This window comes from Talpa occidentalis, unplaced genomic scaffold, assembly GCF_014898055.3.
Source record: "Talpa occidentalis isolate TD23 unplaced genomic scaffold, MPIMG_talOcc4v2.1 talOcc4.5, whole genome shotgun sequence".
Lineage (NCBI taxonomy): Eukaryota > Metazoa > Chordata > Mammalia > Eulipotyphla > Talpidae > Talpa > Talpa occidentalis.
Window position 1 is genome coordinate 25039857 of NW_023604861.1, and position 9650 is coordinate 25049506.

The following is a 9650-nucleotide window of genomic DNA, read 5'->3' on the forward strand; positions in this document are numbered from 1 at the left end:
TCTGCCTCTTCTGTTCCCCACTCTGTCTCTAGTGAATCCAATTGTTAGGGGGAAATGATGTCCTGAGTTAATCCCATATAGGCTTTGTGGACCCCACCCCCACTCCAGACTAAAGCCATCAAGACATTGGGAAAGACAAATCCCATCACCACCAAAGGGAGGGTGGCTGGGACCTGAGGGTGGAGTTGGGCAGCCAGGTTGGATATAAAAACCAAACACGTGGGCCTTGGGGTCGCTGGCTCACGATCGCTCGCCTCCTGGCGTCACAGCTCCTGGCTGGCGGCCAACTCTGAGAGCGCCACTTTGGGATTCCTGATCCGCGGATAGGGTAAGACTCATTTAAAACTTTGTCTCCCACTTTTCTCCCAGAGCTGTACGTTTCCTCCTTTCCCCTTCCCTTGTAAATAAACCTTTTATTAACCTTTCGCGTGTGCCTGCAGTAGAGCATTGATAAGTCCTTTTAAGTGCGCAGGTGAGGACCCACAGTCAGGCACCCCGTTTTGTATCGGGGTTGCTCTACAACATTTTCACACACAACCCCCCACACCTCTGGCCTATACCCCAGCTCTTGTATGCATAAATAAATCTTTAAAAAAATTATGTTGCATATATTAAATTTATACAATGTTATATGTCACTTTTATTTTAACAAAACTGGTAAAAAAAATTTAAAGAAGAAAGAAATATTTGATGGACACTAGACAGCCTCAATTTTGCCTTGGCAGAGCTTCCAGAAGCAATGCTTTCTCTTCCTCCGGATGTCATCCTAAGTAAGTATGAAGCCCAGACTTAATGCAGCCCTCTCCCTGCCAATTTGAGAAGGAAGGTAAGTGCAGGAAGAAAGATACGCTGGAGAATCACAGCAATGTGGAGCTGGGGCCACCCCTCATCCTCGCTGGACTTCTGCATTTCCATCTGTGTGTGACCTTGACCTTCCTGATTGCTTATACCAACGTGGTTTGAGTTTTTGTGACTTTCCTCTGATGCAGAACTAACTAGTACATTTGTGTCCCAGAAGCCAAAGTGGGGGGGGGGGGCGGGGAGAACTTGGGCAGAAAGTGAGCAAGACTGTTGACTGAATACTGCTATATAGCATATTGGAAAGTAATTAATTCCTAAGAGTTCTCATCATAACGGGCAAAAAAAATTTTTTTATTGTATCTGTATGAGAGGATGAATGTTTACCAGACCTAATGCAATCATTTCATGAAATATGTGATCAAACTATTGTGCTGACACCTGAAAGTTATACAGTAATGTGTGTCAGTTATTTCTCAATAAAATTGGAAAGGGAAAAAAAGGTTATTGAGTGGTGCCTAGAGGTGATGAAGGGCTTGAGATGCATCCAATGAGTAAATCACCAGAGGCCATAAAGGGAGTAGTTTCAGTGGGTAGCTGTGGTGGGCAGAACCCAGACTATTGTTAAGTAGAGAACTGAATTAGTAGGAAGTAAATGCAGAGAGAGAGCAAACTGAGGTTTCTCTTTAGCAAAGTTTGACTGCAATGTAAATAGAAAACAGAAGCCATAAAGCCACAACTACAGAGGAAAGCAGTGAAGCAGTGTTGAGAAAGGTTTTAGTTTGTTTATTTTGAAGATGAGGGCTAATTAGAGGATGAGTCAACATGTGAGTCTCCAAGTTTCTTTCCATTACCCTGTTCTCCCCATTCCTCACGTTTATATGGAAATCTCAGTGGAGCAAGTAGTTTAACATTAACTGCAACATCTCCTCAACCTGGGTTCTGTTATAAAACTTCAGCAAAGTCAAAAGTAGTACCTCAGCCTTTTCCTGTTCAATCTTTGTGTTAGATATAAAAGATCCCAAAAATGCTGAGTTAAGTCTACTGAAGCAATTCATAAGAAGGAAAAATGTACGTGAGAAAACATGTGCAAGAAATTTCATTGCAGCATTTTTTAATAGAAATTTGGAGGGGGGTGAAACTAACTAATTTATTAACAAAGAAATAAAAATTTTACAGAGGCACATTGAGTAATATTCCATTGACTACTTACTCTAGCATTGAACTGGATCTCTAGGTACTGATACAGAAAAATCTATACTATGTGTGATATGATCCACCCATGAAATCCAAAAAAGATAGAATTGTTCATATTTACCCAGAGAAAGAAGATTAAAAAGAATTTATATCAAAGTATTATCAGTGGTTATTTCAAAGAAGGGGTTGAGGGCAGGGGAAATATTGCTGGAAATGGTAATTTAATAAATATTATATAGCTTTGTGTAAGCGGACTTTTTACAAGAATAATTTTGTGTGTGTGAAAAATGAAAAAATTAGTGTTTGGAAAAAGTAAGGCATTTGAAAATCAGGCACTAAGCTTATACCAACCAGCATAATATATATATCTTAAGGGAAGGAAAAATCATAAAACTGATCATTTTTAACATCTTTATTTCACATTATTAATGCCAAATGGATACAATTTTGTGTGCAATTCTTATGGGCCATTTTAAAATTAATTAGTTGTTGGATGCATGCAAAACCATTGGCATCAAGTTAAATGTATCTATAAGTAACTCCATATTCACCATCTGGCTAAATTTGGCATCACTTATTTTCAAATTGTAAGGCTGCTCAAATGAAAACTGACTGCTGCTTCATAAAGATTCCCATATGAGCACATTTGTGTTGTGAAATATACATGGTGAAGCTGACTGGGAAGGCTAAAAGGCTCCTGAAATGGATCTGAATAGTGGGCCAAACAATTCAACTAAATTCTCTGGTAACTTAGTTACTCCCCTAGGAAGTAAGAAGAGAGTATACCACACAAGTGGGTCACCCACCCTCTGTGACTTGGTCAAAAAGTTGTCTGAATAGATGGTTTCAATAAGCAGAAGACCATCAAACATTGAAAGAAACGAGACACTGAGAAGCCAATGCTGAGAAACAGAACTTGCATGCTTTCTCCATAAACATACAACTGTTTTACAGTCATAGTCAAGAAACTTTCTATTTCGATAGTTATTATTTGCAGTCTAACATATCTTAAAAAACATAATCAGGGCCTCCCCTGGTGGCACAGCGGTTGAGTGCTGGTCTGCGAAGCTGCCCGCAGCCTCTGCAGCGCCGGTTCGATCCCCGGCTGCCGGCAAGGGTCCCACATGGTGCGACACAGCTCTCCTGCCGTGCCCACTGCTCCCTTCAGCAGTGTATTTCATCAGTCCGCCTGTTCTGTTCCCCACTCTGGCTCTGGTGAATTCTCTCACACTCCCGCACTTCTGACTATACCCAGTGCTTGTATGAATAAATAAATAAATCTTTAAAAAAAATTATCAAATTAGTCCAACATGGCCCTTTGGCCAGAGGCTGTCATTGCTTTACCAAATAACTAACCCTTGTACATTGATTAGTTGTCAGTAACTAATTACAAAGGCCAATGTTATATTCTTTCCATGCAGTTAATTTAACAAGATGTCACATGTCATCTTCTCAGTTTCACAAGAGAAAAAACTCTCAGTGTCTGAAGCGGAGTCAAGAAGTGCCCAAATGTGAATATATGTCTAACTCATTTTGAATCTGAAACAGAGTAACACATATATCTTATCTGGCCCAAAAATTAAAAATAGTTTCTAATTACCAAAAAAAAAAAAGGGGGGGTAGGGGAATGGCCAAGTGGTCAATTAGTTTATCTATAGTCAAGTCAGTCTGTGAATAACATCTTAGTCAAAGTAATGCATAAAGTCCAAAAGACATGTAGCAAATGGTCTATGTTCATTGTACAAAAGAATACAAAGAAAGATTTTCAGTGGGAAAACATATACCAAGTCAACAATCAAATGTGTCTTGAGCATATGCTATCTATATTATTGGCCATAATAGCTATAAACAAAACAGATAAGACCTCTGTCCCCTAGAAGCTTCCAAATTTTGAAAATTGACAAATATTACCCAAAAAATTAAGTCCCCTGTCTTAATACCACATAACTTTTATTGTATTTTTAGAGTTATTTCTACAAATAAACATGACCATTTTTTAAATTTTTTATTAGACATTTAAGTTGAAGGATAAATATTTTTTTTAATTTTTAACATTGCCCCAATAAATTCTATATCTACAGAGTTTAGTAAGATATAAGCAAACAACAGTCTCATAGCATTACAACATCATATTTAAAGGCAAATGCCAGATATACTTGTTCCATAAGACCAGACAAAACCAATCTCAATTTTTTAAATTCAAAATTCACATGGTGATCCCATTCAGTCTACAACAATTCCTTCCAAATAGTCCTGCTATTCTTGCATTGCTGCTATTACAAACTCGATAGCATTCCTATAAGTTTATTACTTTGGAGTGCATTTCTTATATTTATTCATTTATCATCATTCACATTTAAATTCTTCTCAATTTTTATACTGAGAACGCTGCTCACTGCAATCACTGCAGTACAGAATGTCGTCAATGATTAATATTAATTCCATGAAACAAGATTTTGTTGAAGAACAACAAGGGGAAAGGCTATGTCATACATTCTCTCCACAAGCTCTGTATTTGGAGAATTTTGCTTTAAAATATTCTAATAATGGTGAATATTAACTATAAGTTGTAAATTGATATCCACAACTGTGTAACAATTGGCATAACAGTAAGAAACTGCCTCCAAAGAAACCAACTAATGGTCCAAGAACAGGAACAGAAAAACATGGGCCAAAATTAATGCTGATACTTTCTTTGTAATACTTCCAAAGATTAGCAAGAAGAGATGACCTAAGAAGAGACAGATGGACAGGGAATTTACCCTTTATTTAAGGGATTAAAAACATGAGGAACACAGGGGCAAAGTCATCTCCTGCCCAGAGATAATATAAGTTGTTATGTACATGAACCAGACAGGAGCTCAATTCTCCATATTCCTAGCACATACTATACCGAGATATAGGAAAAGAGTAAAATATTAAGAAGGGTTCAATCAACACATACATGTGTGCGCGCACACACGCACACACCCCTTCCAAATCTTCCATGATTCTTCATCATTGTCCAGAATTACTTCCCCACTACCTCTCTCTGAAGTGATTATCTTTCATTTATTCTCTTTCTAATATCTGTCTAGGAGTTTAGTCAGGATATATTTATTTAAATCTCTGCTTTGGTTTTCATAAATGATGAATCTAAAAAATGCTTTTTAAAGCAAAAATAACATGATTCTTAAATAGAGACCAGTGGTTTAGGGTTGGTTGATTGTATTCCATGTAGTATAAATTCTATGTTTAGAAAAAGGATAAAAGTAAAACTAAGCAATAAAATTAAAAGAATAATATGACTTTAGATAAAGCAGGGACCAAAATCATAATAATTTTTCTATCTGTTCGGGGCATTTTCCATTTTAATGTTTAATTTCTTCTCAGCACTCTTTTCCATTTGGTAAAGTTCAGTAATGGGTTGGGTTTTAAGAAAAGTAGAAAAAGAAACATGGTTTTATAAAGTAGAATCACAATTTAAATTTTAAACATTAAAACAAAATGTTCAGTGAGTGTGATTTTTGCCCCCTCCAAGCAGGGATCCTTTTGATGTCATGGAAGAGTTGAGTGAGTAGGGAGGAAAATGAGAAAAGATGGACAGTGACTGGAAATAGGCATCAAATTTCAAAACTGGGATGCTAAATTGTTCTTACGGTTCTAAAATTATATTCTGAAATGTAAGAGACTGCTGATTCTGAGCACACTTAAAAGTAAAAAGGCTAGGTCCCCAACCCAAGGGCTTTAATTGATAATCAGGGAAAAAAGTTTAAGGGTAATCAGACCAAGAAATCTTAAAATGTTGCAGCATGTGAATTTTAAAAAGAAACTACTTTTTACAGAAGTAACACTCCAGGAAAGCAGTAAAATTAGGAAAAGAGAATACTGTGATGGTCCAGTTTTGGAAAAAAGTGAAATGTGAATTTTTCAAAATAATTTCTTGGTGCCTCAAAGCAATTTTAGTTTTGGATATAAATACACATGAAACTAAATACTAATGTCTTCTGTCAATCAAAGATAAAAAGCAGAAACTTATATTCTCAGCCTTTTTCCTCTAATGTTTAAGCTTTTAGGAAATCGTACAATTTGTTCCAGGTAGATCCAACAAATAATGTCATAAGGCAAAGGTGACATAGCTGGCCTGAGATAAAAGACAGGCCCAAATTGAGGTCTGCCAGTCTTTCCTCCTAAGGTTCCTCTGGGTGCCACGGGAGAAGTTGGAAAGGTGGAGGGGAATTTTACTCTCATATGTGCCTTCCAGGCAGAGCCCTGGGCTGTTGTAAGGATTACATCATCTCTATTGCATCTTTCTCCTGGGCCAGATAACTGGATCTACTGGAGGTAAAGGTTGGAACAACTCAAGACTTATGGTGCAAACATCACTTCCAAGCTGGAATCAGGCTAGACCACTGAGAGAGTGCTGCCCAAAGACATTTTTTGGGAGGAAAAAAATGCAGGCTATAGATTCAATCACCAATCAGGTAGACACAAAGCCAAGAGTTTCCTAAAACATTGAGAATTCAAAAGCATGAATTGCTGTCCCACATTGATAAGAATCCTTGATAGGAACTGCCTATTAAGCTGTTGAGAGAGAGAGAGCGTGAATGGGTGATTAAATCACATTGAACCATTTGAGGCTGTCTTAAATGACAGGTTAGTAACAAGGCAGGTATTTCTAGGTCCTGGTTGCACAGTGTAGTCATATAGGGAAGTCACAGAAAATGAGGCCAGCAGAATATTTCCGTCTTGTCTAATTTAGCCATTACAGACTTCCATCTTGTCCCCACCTTGAAAAAGAAAAGAAGATTGGAAAGAGAAACAAAATAAAGGGTTCATACCAGACTCTTTTCTACACTGAGGAAGGAAAAAAGCCTTTTTTCAATCCATTCCAGCCCCTGTTCAAAGTTTTCTTTCATGTAATATTTCATAAAAATAAATATATCTGACAATAATTTGAAAACAAAAGTTAACCTGGGGAGCAACAGGATGATTCCACAACCCTCAGAATTAGTCTGGCATTCAGCACTAAGGTTTTTTATTCAAAAAACCCCTAATTCTACATCTTTATTTTAACAGGCTTCATAGAGCAAAAGTAGCTAGAAAAAAATTTTAGGCTTTTTTATTAGCAATTTGATTTTTTTGTTTTTAAGGATCACGACATTACATCTTTTGGGAGTTTTGTGTTTTGTTTTTGTTTTCTCCCTCTGCACTGTTAATTAACTTCTTAAAATCTGTGAAATATATTGTTACAGGGGTGACTCAAAGGTCCTCTGTTGTCTCATAGAAATAGATGGAAAATATTTGAACTCTTGGTATTGCAGATGGTGCTAGATTCTCTTGAGAGAGGAAAGAAGCAAGCAGTAACTGCATCATAAGGACTAGTCGCTGTCCTAAATGCCTTACACTCATTATCCCATTTAATCTTTACTACAACCTGTAAGGCAGGTATTAATTTTCCTATTCTACCAGTGAGGACACAAGAATGTAAAAAGATTAAGTATCTTGGAAAGTCAATCCCATTAGTAAGTGGACTGAACTCAAGACTAAGTGACTCCAAAGTCTCTCTGTGTGTGGTTTTTGTTTTGTTGTTGTTTTTTAAGGTTTATTTATTTATGTATACAAGAACTGGGGTGTAAGCCAGAGGTGTGGGAGGTGAGAGGATTCACCAGAGACAGTGGGGAGAAGAACACATAGATCTACTGAAATACACTGCTGAGGGGAGCAGCGGGCGAGACAGAAGAGGTCTGCTGCGCCATGTGGGTAGCCGGCCGGGGATCAAACTCAAACTGTAATGGCTGGCAGTATCTTGATAGTGCAGTCTTTAACCCCTGCTCCACCAGGGAGATCCTGTGTGTGTGGTTTTAGCCACCATTTTCTACTTCCTCGTGGTCAGTTTGGCCAAAAGAAAGCACACTCAGAATACATCTTCAGACATGCAGGTTCTCAAAGAATCATGGAATCTCAGCATGGACACCCCTATATCACATTTTAATTCCTTCAACATCACAGATATTACTTCTATTAAATATCTAGGCTCAGATCCCTGTTAGGAGTTAATCAGTGAAGAAAATAAAAGTTCTAGATGATCATAGAACATCTCTTTGTGAGATTCCTTTAATCTATCTGTAGCTTATCTAGAAAGGAAAGGAGGGGCATGAATATAACTAAGTCAAAGTCCCATAAAGTAATATAATACTATCTTTCTCTTCAGCTATAAATCAATTCTAAGACAAGAAGAAATCTCATATTCATTGAAATATGCTCTACAGTTGCTCCCAGACATGGAGAAAGAATAATCATGCATATGAGCCCCAGATCAGAGGAAATATTGGAAACTGGTCAATAAAATAGTAATGTTTGTCTCATTTGCATACAGAGACTTTAAGGTTATTCATTTTTAAGATTTTTTTTAAGGTTTATTTATTTATTTATACAAGCACTGGGTACAGTCAGAAGCGCTGTAGGGTGACAGAATTCACTAGAGCCAGAGCAGGGAGCAGAACAGGCAGAAGGACCGAAGTACACTACTATGGGGAGCAGTGGGCGGCAGGAGAGGTCTGCGGGCTATGTGGGACCCTCGCCCGGCGGCAGGAGATCAAACCGGCACTGCAGAGGCTGCAGGCAGCTTTGCAGCTCAGCGCTCAACCGCTGCACCACCGGGGAGGCCCCATTTTTAAGATTATTTATGCATACAAGAACTGGGGTACAGGCCAGAGATGTGGGGGGTGAGAGGATTCACCAGAGACAGAGTGGAGAGCAGAACAGGCAGATCTACTGAAATGCACTGCTGAGGGGAGCTGCGGGTGAGACAGGAGAGGTCTGCTGTGCCATGTGGGTAGCTCCCTGGCTGGGGATCAAACTCTGTGCTGCAGTGGTTGCAGATAGCTTCAGAGTGCTGTGCTTAACCCCTTGTGCCACCAGGGAGGTCCCTATTCATCAAGATTTATGAAACTGGACTATTCAGTCTTGAAAAGTCAAGCAAGTGAACCTTAATTGGGAAACAAAGTATAGTGCATTGGGAACTGTATTTTCAAGGACACTGGCAACTACAGTCAAAAGCATAAAGAGAAAAATGAATTAGAGAGGGTTTGTAGTTAAAGATGGGGGGCTAAACACATATTTATCTTCTCTGTCTCCTACAAATCCCTAAAACTATAGTGAAGAAATTTTTGCAAGAGCACCACGCCCAAGGATAAAGAGACTAGAAGAAGAGACAAAACAAAACAAAAAAATTTTAACTAAAAGTAGAGGTTGGAAAGCAAAAAGACAAATGCTAGTAAAATAAAGTAAGGAGTCCAAGAAAGCTGAATCTCAAAATGAGCACCTGAGGGAGCCTAGCAGGACCAGATTTGCTTTACATAGAACCCTTCAGTTAGTCCTCAAAAATTGGCAGACCAGTTATCTCAAGAAGCAAAGAAAAGAGCAAAACAGCTGGTGAAAAGATTGTTTAAAAGAAATCAGACCCCACCCTTCTAGATTCTCCCACTACTCTCCTTTTAGCCAAATAACTGCTTCTCCCACCCTCCCCACCTCCCAACAGAATTTCAGTCCTCTGGAGAGGGTGAAGCATAGGCTCTATGCTCAGGGGCACCATGCAGAGTTGAGAGCAAGGGATCCATGCTAAAAACAAGGGGATTAACTGAGTTTTTGCAAAGGAGGCAAGCATCACATAC